Source organism: Danio rerio, chromosome 24, assembly GCF_052040795.2.
Source record: "Danio rerio strain M-AB ecotype USA chromosome 24, GRCz13ab, whole genome shotgun sequence".
NCBI classification, from domain to species: Eukaryota; Metazoa; Chordata; class Actinopteri; order Cypriniformes; family Danionidae; genus Danio; species Danio rerio.
In genome coordinates, this window is record NC_141044.1 from 1,235,796 (window position 1) to 1,244,637 (window position 8,842).

Here is an 8,842-nt window from a genome sequence, read left to right on the forward strand (position 1 = left end):
TACTTTATAAGTGCTAATAAATAGTTCACATCTTAATAATAGACAGGTTAATAAGCAGTAATTAGTGTGAATACTTTATAGAGTTACCGATACATCTTATATGAAAGATGGCAGAACATTATTTGACCCACATTTTGACATTTCATCTTGAAAGACTTTTTAAAAAATTGTTTAAAGACATTTATTTCGCATTTAATATGCTTTCTGCACTGTTAAAATACTCCCAACACAAATCAATTAAGTAAACTGGATCAATAATTTTGTGTGAACATAAAACAATTAAGTAGTCCCACAAAAACAATTAATATTGTATTTTTTCAACTCGTTTTAAATACATAGTTTGAACAAGTCATTATTTTGAATGTGTATGTTAAATTAACTCAAACGTCAAATAACAGGACGGCTATTCTACCTAGCAACAAGTGTAGATTTACTGTATATTGATGTAGAAAACAGATGGAATGTAGAAAACAAAACACCCGAAAAAAAGTCACAATAAAAGCATTAATTTACTCCGTTTTTGTGCTAGAAATCCGGAAAAAGACGTAAACTAGCAATGAGGTGTCAGTGAGAGGCTTTAGGGCTAACCAAACCGAAGAACAACCTCTTTTTATAAACCACCCAAAATATCCGCGAGCCGGACCGTTACTCGAGCCACACAAGCAACTTTACCTCAGATTTCTGCCTTTATGTCACTCACATCTGCCTTACACACACTCCAGCGTTATTACAAACAAAAACAAACGAGAAACACACCGAAAACACAGCCATCTTTCATTCGAGGAACAGTATTTTCGCGGCAACTTTACCTTTTTGGCTTTAATTACTAGTTTTCTCTCTTCACTTTCGAAGCCTCATCGGGTCTTTGTCAACGTGTATCCTTCAGTTTTCCTTTAACCCTCTAAAATCTTCTTTTAAATCCTTCAGACTGGACTAATCAGACGGAGAAGCCCATCCTGCGCCCGTCGGTGTGAAATTAAGTATTCCAGGTTATATTATCGTGTGTTTCTTCGCATTAGTGAAGAGCGGCTGGACGCTCAACACTGCGCTGATGGAGTAGTGACGTCAGCGCGCAGACCCCGCCCCTACAGAAAACACCGCACACGTCATTTTAATGTCTTTTGACGACACGAACTGCTCAGGAGAATCACGCTAACTACTATGATAGAAAGAAATACTGTGCCCTAAATTAAGGATAGATACATAAACCAAAATACCTGACATGGAAACATAGCAATGTCACATAAATTCTGCAAAAACAACATTGAGTCAGTTGATATAGAACTATAAATGTGCACTCAAAGAAGTTTAGGGGAAAAAACTGAACAAAAATACTAATAAGTCATTATGACACTTTTGTATGTTAATTTAATTTATTAAAATAACACTTCCTTTTTAAATGCATACAATGACTGTTTTAAGCCTGCTTAATGTAATATAATAACTTATTTATATTTAAATACATTTAATTGGAGTTTTATGTTATATTTTGTTTATCATATATACTTTGTTTGTAAATATTTGTTATTTTGATGCATATTTACGCAATGTGAGCATTTTATTGGCAAAACACATGTATAATAATACAATAAAATAGAAAATTAAATAAAAATTCACCAATCGTACCCACAAATAAACTATTTGAGCATGATTTGTCAATGACTTATTTAATTTCCAAAAAGATTACCTTAAAAAAGTGTCATAATCGTGATATAACTTAGGTTATTATTTTATATTTTAGTTATTATTAATATAGAAATTGTAAATAGTGCACTAAAACATTAATAATGAACACAATAGTTGTTTGTGTTGGTGGTTTGTTTAATATTATTATTATTATTTTTGTTATGATACAGAGTATTTAGGAAATGTAAGCATTTTATTGGCTAAACACATAAATAATAATACAATACAATTAAAAATCTAATAAAAATTCCCCAACAGTACCCACATATAAACAATCTGAGCATGATTCGTCAACGACTTATTTAATTAACAAAAATATTCCATTAAAAAAAGTGTCATAATTGTGAAATAACTTTGGTTATTATTATATATTTTAGTTATTATTATTATAGAAATTGCTGTTAGCCCACTAAAACCTAAACAAAATAGCTGTTTTATGATGGTATTTTGTTTAATATTTTTTGTTTGTTATCATTTGTTATTATGATACAGAATATTTAGGGAATTTATGTAATTTTTTAAATTTAGCTTTTAATTAGCTAAATAGCTATAGATGTAATAAAATGTAAACCCATTAATAATACATTTAACTAGTTTAACCAAGACTTGTCTAAAATTTATTTGATTCCAATACTAAAATGATTATACTAAAACAATATATAAAATGATTACACTGACAAGTGATGTGCGTAACTTTGGGGTAAACGTTGGTTATTATTCAATTTTCGGTCATTATTTAATTATAATAATTTGCTATTACTCTTAAAAATTAATAAACCTTAACAATGCAATGCCTCTTGTGGCTTAATAATGCATTGCCTCTAACCTCCTAATAAACTTTATTAATGAGCACAATAGTTGACATTTATAACTATAGCTGTTTTTCGCAGCTCAGGCTCTCGTCAAGCCCACTTCTGCGAGCTGCAGAAACAAGCAGCGATTGTGTGATCTACAACACACTCCTGAGAAACAAACAAAGACACCCTTTACACTTAAAGGAGTACTTTAAAGCACGGTAGATTCAAGAAATCACATCTAGAGCACCTGAGGGCGACCGCAGGGGTTTTATGAGTTAACTAAAACCTTCATCCGTGTTAATTGAAATCAAGTAAACATGAACTGAAATAAATCCTCATTTATTTTGTTAGCTAGTTGGATAAGAAATTATTTCATTTTAATTCAGTTTGAGTTGATATATTAAAACAACTCAAATAAATTAATCCCGTAAACACATTAAAAAACATAAAGGGAAAAAAGCTAATCAGAAAATAAAAATATAAATAAAATTATTAATAAAACTAAATGTTAATCCAACACGTATAAGCTGTTTTAATCCTGACATTTAAGTAAAAATAACGGTGACTGATGTAGAAATTCCTATTATTACTGATCATTAATATATTAGTGCTACAGTTTTGACATGTACATTTCTTTAAAAAGCAGATCCACAATGTGTGTTATGAAGTAAAAAATAAGACATTGCTTCTTTAAATATAGATAAGCAATACAAAAACCAAATGAAAAAAAATACTATAGTAAACTGTAGTAAAATTTTAGTGTTTTTGAACCATCCTACAGTAAAGTGAACTAGACCATTACTGTATATATTATAGTTAACACTTTACTAATGACTTTTCCAGCATTACCTATAGTGTACTGATTAACTGTAATAAATAATGCAGTATACTTTAAATTTACTACAGTAAACTGTGGCATATTGTAGTATAATATACCCTTTAGCTGTAGAAAACTACAGTACCGGCTCATTTGTTTATATTACTATAGTTGTGGTTTCCATAGCAACTCTAGAATCATCACAACAGGTAAATTACTATAGTTGTTGTGTTACCATAGCAACTGTAAAATCACCACAACATATCAATTACTATAGTCCCAGTGTTTCCATAGCAACTGCAGAATCATCATGACAGATCAATTACTGTAGTCAGTGTGTTACTATAGCAACTGCAGAATGATCACAACAGATAATTTACTATAGTCGTTGTTACCCTAGCAACTGCAAAATCACCACAACAGATCAATTACTTTAGTCGCAGTGTTTCCATAGAAACTGTAGATTCACCACAACAGATTATTTACTATAGTCGTTGTGTTACAATAGCAACTGTAGAATCAATTACTATAGTTGCAGTGTTTCCATAGCAACTGCAGAATCATCATGACAGATCAATTACCGTAGTCAGTGTGTTACCAAAGCAACTGTAGAATCACCACAACAGATCAATTACTTTAGTCGCAGTGTTTCCATAGCAACTGTAGAATCATCACAACAGATCAATTACTGTAGTTGTTTTAATACCACAGCAACGGTAGAATCGCCACTACAAAGTACTTTACTATGGTACGGTTTAAAACACTACAGTATTATTAGCTATAAATAACTCTAGATTTTTCATGTGGGAAAATAAATACCTTTAAATCAAATGTATATTGCAAAGACAAGAAAAAGAGAAGTGAAGAGTCAAAAAGAGAGAAGTGACACAGTAGTAGATTCTAAGAAGGATATTTAAGTATAGTGAGAGTATTGGGTGGATGCATTACAGAGAAGAATGAGGGGAAAATATCCTGAATTATGTGCAGAAAACAGACCCAGAATGTCTGGGTTGCTATGATTACGCAAGCACACGAGAAAGAGACGCCCAAAAGAGGCGATGCAGCTTTCACAACCAGATCCTCTCTCAATACTCACACATTTTACACTGGAAACCGAGCAACTTAAAAAAAAAAAAAAAAGCAAAATAATGGAATTTTGTTTTTGGACTCATGGCTATTTATTTATATATACAGTATACAGTTGAAGTCAGAATTATTTGCCCTCCTGTGAATTTTTTTTTCAATTTCCAAAAATAGTGTTGAACAAATTCAGGATTTTTTCACTGTATTTCCTATAATATTGTTTTTTTTCTGGAGAATATCTTATTTGTTTTATTTTTCCTAAAATAAGTTTTACATTTTTTATAACCATTTTAGGGTCATTTTAGGCCCCCTTCAGCAATATTTGTTTTGAATTGTCTACAGAACAAGCCACTGTTATACAATGACTTGCCTAATTACCCTAACTTTACCCTAGTGAAGACTTTAAATGTCACTTTAAGCTGAACACTAGTGTCTTGAAGAATATCTAGTCTAATATTATGTGCTGTCATCATGACAGAAAAAAGAAATCAGTTATTAGAAATAAGTTATTAAAACTATTATGATTAGAAATGATTAGAAATCTCTTTACCTTATACTGAAATTGGGGAAAATAATATACAGAAGAGCTATTAATTAAGACTGCATACACACTCAAGATGTAATTGTTATTGTATAGACAGCACTGCCCTCTTGTGGTCACTGATGCGTGTTACAAGCTTATGAACAGCATAAAGTGTACTAATGGCCCAATAATCAAGCAGATCATCTGGAATAAACGATGAGAAGAGAATGATAATGATAACAAGAGATTCAGTGTACATATTATATGACAATAGTCACACTTTACATATAGCAAAACACACAAAAAGCCAGTTACAACATTCCTAAAATTAAATGAACACCAAAACTGTAATTGAAAAGTTTTACACCACTTTAAACACATTTAACTTGTATTCTCTTATTTAACTATAGTCATTTCTGTTGAAATGTATGTGAAATGCCACATTAGTGATCGCCAGCTGAACAGCGCCCTCTGCTGTCCTGAATGCGGAATTATGCTACGTTTACACAATATATCCCTGTAATTCTTTACACTTTAATTCAAAATAAACAATTGTTCACAGTGTACATTCTGTAATTTTGAAAAAAAATTTTGTTTATTTTTAGACAGCAACTTTGTAAAAGATTTCAGGACAGTGTCCCCTGGCTTGTTTTTTCAGCATACAACATGTATGACATTTTTATTTGGCCATCCGTCTCAAATGGATGATGTGTTGACATTATTAACTCTTTGCTGCCTTATTCTCATTCATACATGTAAAGTTATTGATTGTATACCAAATATTAGGATATTTTGAAGTGATTTGAACTCTTTTATGCACCTATCTGCCAAAATATAAAGAAAGCTGCTAAAACAACTGTGTTATTGTAAGAATACATTTAATTGTAAGGAGATTATATTCATATCACATCCCGTTTTGTACCATTTTATTGATTCTTATTAGTTTTTTAGATACTCATTTGTTTGACTATTTTTTCGCTTCTCTTTAATTACTTATTTATGTTTGTTCATTCATCTATAAATCTTTTTTTCTCGTTGTATTTATGTATTAAGGTTTTATAAGTCAGTGTTTATCTACTTTAGCTACATTCATATCAAAATAAATACCACAGTGTTGTTGTAAATGATGTTATCTTTATCCCATTACAGAAACAAATAAAAAAACAACAAGTTTCACATTTACATAAATGTACACACAGTTTTAGAGCGTATAAGTCTATTAAAGTTTAAACAAGTTGGCTTTATATTCGCACATTAGATCATTTATGAACAGTGACATGATCTCCATGTTGTTTACAACACTATTTTGAATATTGGGTCTGAAATGGCATGTTAATATGACTCCAAAACAACATTAGCACCATTTAAATGACTGTAAACAATGTTGTAACTTGTCAGCGATTGGTTAATTCACAAACAATACTTTTCTGGAATTATATTGTGAAGGAGAAAGTCTGAATGTGCAAATATAAAGCTAACTTTACCCCAGTATTAAGTATGCCAGGCCAGTACTCGGCGCTGTGCATTGACAGTAAACAGTAACGTTACCTGTAGGAAACTGAAGACGTGTCGTCGGCGGTTTGACGCTGATGTCTATCTTCAATTTGCTGTTGGTGTGAGATGAGCATCCACTGTTGGTTGTGATGTGAAGTAAATACAGATTTCGCTAATAAACATTAGCAAACACTCGAGCAACAACAACACTAGCATGTTACGCCACCGTTGGTGTTCTTCTTCTTCTCTTTTGTTTACTGGCCGTTCAGTACTGTTTTGGAGTACTATCGCCACCTATTGTATCTTATTAAGCACTTCGGTGGTGGGTCTGTATTAAAAGTAATGTCCTATTCTTCCCTGGAGATCAGGTAGGAAACACTTGAGCGTCGACACTTCCATATGCTCCGCCATTGTGTGTTTGTTTGCCTGTGTGCGTGCGCGCGCGTGACGTAATCGTTTTCAAAAGCTTTTATTTTCGGTTGTTTACAATTACACATTTCACTGACAAACAGGATGTTGTTGGTCATCAAACAGGCAAAATACTTGAAAAGTGTTCAGTTTTTGACTGAATTTGTAGTGTACACACAACCTTAATCGCTTTCTGTGTAAAAAGTCTGTATAATCCAGGTAGTTTTATTGAATTATGAATATTGAGTAGGGGGCGTGGTTTTATTTTTTGCACCCCGCCTCTGATCTTTTACTCGCAGCAAACTAACGGTAAAGTCTAGATGAGATACAGCTGCGGATACACACATCAGTATAGCGTGATTTTTGTGACACTGTATAACAATAATTAATATTTTTACATGACTGTGACGGTTGGGGTAGACGTAAATAAATTAAAGTTATTGGGTCATTTAATAAATAACACAAATAATACTATTGTTTTTACATTACTGTGACGGATGGGGTAGGGGTAGACATTAAAAAAATACAATTATTGGGAAATTTAAATAAATAACATAAATAATACTCGGTACAGCAACTGTTTTTACATTACTTTGACGGGTTGGGGTAGACGAGTGCTTAATTTGTGAATTTGAAGTCCCGGAACAGATCGGGGTAACTGATCCAGCATGTTACCCGAGGATGTAGAGGTGTCGCGCATGAAAATGGACGAAAAGTGTTGTGCATGAAAGTGAAGAGTGTTGGGGAGTCGCAAAAGAAATTGAAAGTGAACAGCGGAAGAAGGAGGGGGGCGGTTAAGGAGGGGGATCGGTAAAATGAGGTGCCAGATCCGGCGTGTTCCAGCACAATTTAAGCCCTACGGTAGACGTTAACAATTACAATTATGGGGAAATTTAATAAATAATTCTCGTCAACTTCCGGCCGCATCCGTATCTGATTTAGCAACAACCCAAACTAACAGTAGGAGGGGCGTGGCTATGCATATTTATACTAATTTGTCAAACTGACATCATCAGAGAAAAACTGCTATTCCTCAGAGCTGAAGCAGATTAAATATTGAATAAAGATGACCAAAACAAGGATTAATTTGCTCGGATTAACTGTTCACTTTAAGACATACAATGTGCACTAGCAAACTAAACAGGGGTTTCATGCAGACTATTACATTAATAAAACCAGGGTTGTAAGATAACTAATGACATACTCAAGTGCTCGTAAAACTGTTTGGAAGCATTAAAAGTGTCCAAGAAGATCTTTACACGTGTTGACCCAGAGACTGTTTAGATGCATGTAACTAATGAGAAGATGACGGATGTTTACTGTATGATGACCAAAATGGCCTTAAACACCCAGCAGACACAAGACATCAACATGACGTCAGATTGACGTTAAACCTCAACGTTGTGAGGGCGTTGCATTTTGTTTGGAAAAGAAAACCGGGTTAACGTTAGTGTCCAACCTAAAATCAACATCTGATGATGTTACAGCTTGACGTTGCGTGGACGTTACCAATATGACGTCTATCAGATGTTGGTTGTCATACCTGAGGAATAAATGTCAGTATGTGCATCGATATGATGTTGGATATAAAATATTGGCATGTTGTTGGACAACCTAAAATCAACCAAATATCAACGTCGTTTCACATCATTATTGGACATCATAATAATGTTGTCCTTAGACGCTGGCTAGACATTGAACTCTAACCTAATATTAACGTCTGATGATGTTGTGTGTCTGGTGGACAATAACTAAATGCACAACAGAATGTTACGTTTACACACACATGCACAAATTAGATGTAAACGCATCAGCTTTTCACAGCGCAATACTCACTACTCACTATTTTTGAGTACTTTTGAAAGGGCTACTTTGAGTAATATTGACAACAGACACTTTTACTCTACTCGTACGACATTTTGAGGAAAGTAATGGCACTTTTACTTGAGTATGAGCACCGAATAAAACTAAGGCTGCGTCCGAAACCGCATACTTCCATACTATATAGTACGCTAAAATCAGTATGCGAGTCAA

At 33.1% G+C, this 8,842-nt stretch overlaps 1 protein-coding gene across 13 annotated transcripts in view; it reads right to left on the bottom strand.

Annotated features, from left to right (window-relative positions):
- The window catches only part of itgb1a (integrin, beta 1a), a 45,811-nt gene extending 39,165 nt beyond the window's left edge, over window positions 1–6,646 (bottom strand). For 8 of the 13 annotated variants that reach the window (XR_015524489.1, XR_015524487.1, XR_015524485.1 and 5 more), the window contains exon 1: window positions 810–1,061. The gene's annotated coding sequence lies outside the window, so the exon portion shown is untranslated. Of the gene's footprint in view, window positions 1–809; window positions 1,062–6,454 lie in introns of those variants that run through there. The other 5 variants (XR_015524490.1, XR_015524488.1, XR_015524486.1 and 2 more) reach the window with 1 other exon arrangement.
- Window positions 6,647–8,842: the final 2,196 nt, after the last annotated feature.